This window comes from Haliaeetus leucocephalus, unplaced genomic scaffold, assembly GCF_000737465.1.
Source record: "Haliaeetus leucocephalus isolate CR32 unplaced genomic scaffold, Haliaeetus_leucocephalus-4.0 Scaffold339, whole genome shotgun sequence".
In the NCBI taxonomy this organism is placed as follows: Eukaryota; Metazoa; Chordata; class Aves; order Accipitriformes; family Accipitridae; genus Haliaeetus; species Haliaeetus leucocephalus.
In genome coordinates, this window is record NW_010972775.1 from 12,099,120 (window position 1) to 12,105,608 (window position 6,489).

The window sequence follows — 6,489 nt, forward strand, 5'->3', positions numbered from 1 at the left end:
CGGCGGCTGGGGTCCATCAGCCTGCGTGCCGGGTCGCTGCCGTTACAGCGTTACAGGAGGGAAGCTTTAAGACGTGGCTTGGGCACGGCTCGCGTGAAGTTTCTCCTATTTATTTTGCTGCCCCGGTTTTCAGTGGCGTTTCCTTATTGTCTTGCCGGCAAAGTCCGCGAGACCGCGTTCACCCCCGAGACCGGGGAGAGTGGGAGGGGAACGCGAGCAGAAGCCCCTGCCGCCCGACAGCGTCTCCTCCCACCCGCGTGTTCAGCAGGTCATGGTCCTACGCTTCATTAAGCCAGTATGTCTGGGGCCTTGGGTTTAATGCAAATCGAGCGTGATTTATTTACAACGTGGTCGATAACGTTTTATCAGCATTCCTAAGTCATGGCAAGGGGAAAAAAAAAGCAGAACTAGACTAAGTACCTTTGTAAAAGAAGTACGCAAAGGGTATTCTGGAGCAGACTCTTGAGCGCTTCCAGGTAAAATACATTTGTAAAATGTATTAATACAAGAAGCGGGTTCCTGTTTGATAGAGGTTCTTGTGAGGAATAAATGGCCCAGTTAAGGGAAAAAGTAAGAGAGCCTGTATCTGAATTTCACAGAGATAAAACTACCAAAAACGTCTCTACAGAGCTATCTCGCTAGAGATTTAACCTTTACTTTGTAATTATTTAATCTTTCCAGATTTATGTTCATTATGCTACGTAACAATTTATTCTACTTTATAAAAATTTTATTTCTTGGATTAATCAACGTAACCCCTTTGTATTTTCTTAAGAGTTGCTCTTCACCATTAAAACTTCTTAGGTAACACATGGTATTATGAAGATGGCTATTACTTTGCACAGTAAGATCTCATCTTGCAAACAGATGACACAAACAGAGAACTTGTGCAGGCTATCACTGCCTTCTGTGCTATTCATCCACATCAGCAGGATCACCATCTAAGTGTCACTTTTGCCTACACGCCTGCAATGTTACTTTTGTTCTGTGACTTAAGTCTTCATGGGGTTGCAGCCAACAAAATCATCAGTCCCATGGATCATATGGGAAAGGGAGAGGGTGAAGTTGTAATCCCAATTAAATGTAACTATATGATTTTTATTAACTTCAACGAGGACAGTGTTTTACTACAAATGAAGAGAACAGGAGGGCTGCTGCAGCACCCTAATTGGTAACAGAAACTTCATCTTAACTGGAGAAGCTGCAGCAGTTGCACACTTCATATGCACTTCTGTATCCCAGCACTTTTCTTGATGAGATTAAATGGTCAGCAGAAGTAACACAAGTGTTCATAACCCTAGGAAGCCATTTCAAGGTAGTAACACAGATTAATTTGAGGTTATGATGTTATATGCCCAGTGGCTTTTACACAACAACATTGGTTATTTCAACGTAAGAAGTCACGAAAGTAAAACTGGGGATTAAGCTGGTTATATTAAGAGGTTTCAGCTGATGCAATGGAACAGCATTTCATCAGGCATTGATGAACTTAAATATGAGATGGAAATCTACAGATAAATAATTGTGAAACAGAAAATAAGCCACCTAAACTTAATCTCCATAAATCAGACAACAAATCTCTACTGAGTGAAATGTATTTTATTCCCAATAGTTGAATGTTTTGCTTATTTGTGCAAAATTAGGTTGACTTATTTAAAACCTAGTCACTTTTCATCTCCCAAGTAATGTGGGAGAACTTGCCTGACTAGACAGAAAACAGTGAAAAAATCCCACTGAAATAACTAGAACAATTGTCGTCTTGTATTAGCACACCAGCATTTTAGTGTGGAATGCAGCTTAATTTGCCCAAATTGGTGCTGACCACTGAATATATATTATGACATTTGCTTAAGATAGTTGCTGTATTTTTAAAAAATAATGACTCATTATGGCAAGGCTGTTCATTATGAAATCCTTCTTTTGTTCCCAAGATACATACCAACAGAAAGGTCACACTTGAAAGGGCTGTTATGCATACTTAAACAACAATAACAAGAACTTCTAAGATCTAAATTGGGCAGTGATTAAATAGACATCAGATCTACATAAATCTATACAATATACATAATACAGAAAGTCATTCTGGGTGACCTGAGTGGCCACTCGGGTGAAAAGAACTCAAGTCTCCCATAAAATTTAACTCTGTGTTACCACCAAAAAGAAAAACATACCAAAGCGTTTGGAACCAGTTATGTTAGATCTTCTGTCCACAGCTATCACAACTATGCCAGGGTATCTGGTTACACCATCGTCATCCTGATCGAGTGTTGTGTAAGAGAACTAAACAGTGTTACGGTCCTTAAGGAACCCATAAAAAAATTTTTTAAAAGCCTGTTCAATTTAAACACACTGGTAATTGCAGTAGCTGGGTTTGAATATTCAGTCCTATGGGTCCAGTTCTCAAATCTGGCAGTTTGTAAACAATTATTGCTACTTTTTTATTGCAACATGGAGTAAATAAGTGAATAGTTTGGAAGCAAAAATGATGCTCGAACCTAGCGGGTGCTGACTACAATTTTGCTAATAAATTGTTGGGTTTATTGCTACATCTGCTGGATAGTGGAGATACCCTTCCTGAATACAATGGAGGACACCGACCGAATGAAGAAAATCTAGGTCGACACAAAAAATGGGAGTTGAAACCAAACTATCTCAGCAGTACAGAAAGGCACTTGGTAATGACCGTATTCAGAACTAAAATCACAGGATTACAAGCAAGCATACCTGAGGCTACTCACACTCTTTACTTACTTAGGCTCTATTTACATGTAGTGGGTATGAAATCCTACAAAACATGTAAGGATGTGATTATGCACATCTCACTGAAATCAAGACAGCTTCTTATACTGAAAGCTGAACATACGTATAACCTTAATCACACTGGCATGGAAGTATGAAATAAGGGTTGCTCCTCAACACCCCTGAGGTCTAAGCAGGCTGAGACTGAGCTCCCTGGCAGCACCACCTGAATGTGGACTGCAGCAGCTCTAACAGGTTTGGAGGCTGCCACAGTGAGCAAGTGGAAGAGGCAGCAGGAACGAAGCTGACTCCACAATGACAGTTCTACTGGACCGGGACTAAAATATTCAGCATAATTACAGAAAAAGACAAGTACAGAAAGCAAAGTATATATTGGCAAATAAACATCTGTATCTGATGGCATGACATATAGCATCCTGCACAGGCAGCTAAGGGCAGACGCACCAGGGAACATACGGCAACAAAGTGGGAAGGTGAGCTGTGAACTAGTCCACGAATCTGAGAATCATGATTCTGATAGCAACATGCAATTACTACCTGGCAGCAGGCAGAGTGAGCCCAGCACTCCCACTAAGAGCAGCTGCAAAGAGGCAGTCAAAGAGCCAGTGAGGACGGATCCCGCCTTGCAACTCTTTGTAATGAGGCCAGGGAGGGATTAGCCTTTACTCTTGCTGTAATGCTTACAGTTATTACATCTAAAATTTAGATCTAATTCACATCTAGATGTGAAAATTTACATCTAAAATTGCTAAATATGCAATTATTATAACGCAGATGCAGTTTGCAATCTACCTTTCCACAGATTTAGAAGCATTTAAAGTGGCGGTAATACTTTCTGTCAATACCTTAATTAGCACTTAACTATGAATAGGTGTGATGTAATATTTTACCTAGTTCTCTAAGCTGGTTCTAAAACATATTTTTAGCACTTTGAAAATAATAAAGTGACAGCTAAACCTGTATTTTTAAAGTCAGTATTAACATCTATATACGGAAATTTAGTTCAAATAACTGCTGTATTTTTGAGAAAGCAAGGGGTACTGTCCAGAGTGATGTCATTTTACTCTTAATCCACACATACACACGTCCTCCTCAAGTAAATTAATTCACCACCTTGCAAAAAAAAAAAAAAGGTAAATGTGAAAATACAATCTTCAAATACAGACATGTTTTACAGCTGACAACTTCTGAGTAATTAAAAAAATCAGTGTTTATTTACAGACTACAATTCAAATACCTTCATTGTATTATTCTGGCAGGTGCATTTCAGCTGCCTTGCCTTTTTTCTGGTCTCTTTTGTTTGTTTGTTATATTTCTAAGCCTATTTAAAATGAAAGGAAAATAAAATCCTCACTACATCATGGTTTCAGATCCAATCCATTAGAGAAGGACTTTGAGATGAGAAAAGAATGCATTCCTCCAAAGTATGTTTGATAAATAATAAAAAATCTAAAATGCATGCAGACATGCAAACCTCCCAGATTTCATTTGCATGATATTTAGTTTTAATGCATAAGCTGCCAGCAACTTAAAAGAGGGGTTTATATATATACAGCTTAATCACTATTGTAATCTGACATAAGATTACAACAGCCATTAAAATGTTCTTTTGCAAACAGTGTTACTGGTACTAGCTGAGATGCCAGTTTGTCTTGTACCAACAGCAACAAAAGGTGTATAAAAACATCCAAAAGCATGTGAAAAGCATGGCTCCAACAATTGATGACAATTGCAGAAATTTAATGATTGGAACTGAGATTGGAGAATGCAGCCAGGCTGCTTAGCACTTCTTGAACAACCTGCAGTGCAATAATGTTATTTGAAAAAAAATTCATTCACCCCCTTCCTTCAACTGCTTTTTCACTTTTTCTGAGGAGGTAGAAATGACACCAGAGCCAGATCTAGCAGGGACTAAGTGGACTATAGCGTCTACTAGCAATTTCTGCTGCAGTTGTATGACAATACAGCTCCTCCCTACTTCCCTGCAGAAAATTCTCATCTTCCAGGTTAAGAATTATAAGAACTCAGAAAAGGGGTAGAATCCCTTAGGGATTATATAAATCTTCATTATGTGCCTAAAGCACAGATGCTAAGGCACTGTATGCACGAGTAAAAACTGAAGTCTGCCAAAACGCACAACAGTTAGAGGTAGACTGACACTTTTTCGGTCTAAAAACACATTGCTAGCCCTCATTATTCAAACTAATAGTCCTTCACTAGTTGGACTAGTCCTACTATAATTAGTCCTTCACAACAAAAAGATAAAACAAGGGAACTAGATGGATAGGACAAGATTTACTGCAGTATTCCCACTTCCTTCTTGGAAAAATCCAAACGTGCCTCCCCAACAGACATAGTGGGGGTGGGAAAGGTTACATCAGTTACAACAGACAAGTCAAGAAGACTTTTTTTTAAGCAATACTAAGTTTACCCACAGTTCTTTTTTTCCCTCCTTTAGAAGAGAATAGTTGTTCCTTCCCACAGCAAGGGTGGCAGGAAATGGCAGAGAAAGGAAACCTGCTGGAATAGCTGTCACTGTCCGCTGTCCCCACGGGAAGGACAACCTTGCAAGATTGGCTATCCAAATTAAAGTCTCTGGATCTGTAGAGAAGGGTCCTAATCACTGTGCGGTATTATTAAGTTCAATTTCACATCACCAGATCTTAGTGGAATTTTCAAAGTAAAAACTATGTTATACATCACAGCACTGTAAGGAAACAAAATACGAACAATGTACTTTAGTAAATGTTATCTACAGATTTTATGAAGGAAAAAACTTTGCCTTTGCTTAAAAACTAAGTCTGATTTATATTCATATTTACTATAATTTTAAGTAAGTGGATAAATTAGAAACACCTATTGGTAAAAATATGCATCAGTGAAGAAGAAATGCTCGCCCAAGATTCAGCATCATGCTAATCATGCAACACATGAAGTTTTACTGTGTAAACTCTAGGAAAAAAAATAATCACTTGCTTTGACAACTGCAGAGCAAAATAATTTTCTAAGGGACATAGCTATCCTTCAGATGAAAGTTAATTTTACCCCCTTTAATTATACATTGTTACCAATTTAAATCCTGCCCTAGGACATTGAGTTTACCATGCTGTCTTGCATGTATATAATGGACATGTGTCATTTATTTTTCATTATTTTTGGGGTGGTGTTAATTGCTCTACATACACATTTTTCCTTCTGCTATAACAATGACTGTGTGTGGCACTGCTTTGTACACCATTACACCATACCCTCAGCTTTAAAATGGAGTACTTGCAGTTATGGAAGAAGTGACCCTACAAAATTTCTTCTACATTCCTGAGACCTGCAACGTAATTTTTCTGTCAGCTCCAGACAAGCTGCTACAGGAAGAAAAATTGCTGTGGTCAACACTGCAGCTCTTTATTTTAAATGGATCTGATGATCCCAAAACCTTAGGACATGAAAGGCATGTGCCTACTGTGTGGTAGGACTTCAGGACTTGAATAGCAGCTCTGAGGGGAATACAGTACAATCAAACATTTGAGACAGAACAGATTCCATTATTACTGAGGTCACTGTACTTGGTCCCCACTCTATACACACAGTGTCATTTTATATACACTGAATTCGGTCAAAAAGACCACAGATTAGGCAAAGAGGTAACAATCAGGGTCTGCATTTCTATTCCCAGAGTACTGCCTGGCAAACCTGTATTCTTGAAGTACCAAAATAGAACACTAGCATATTCCT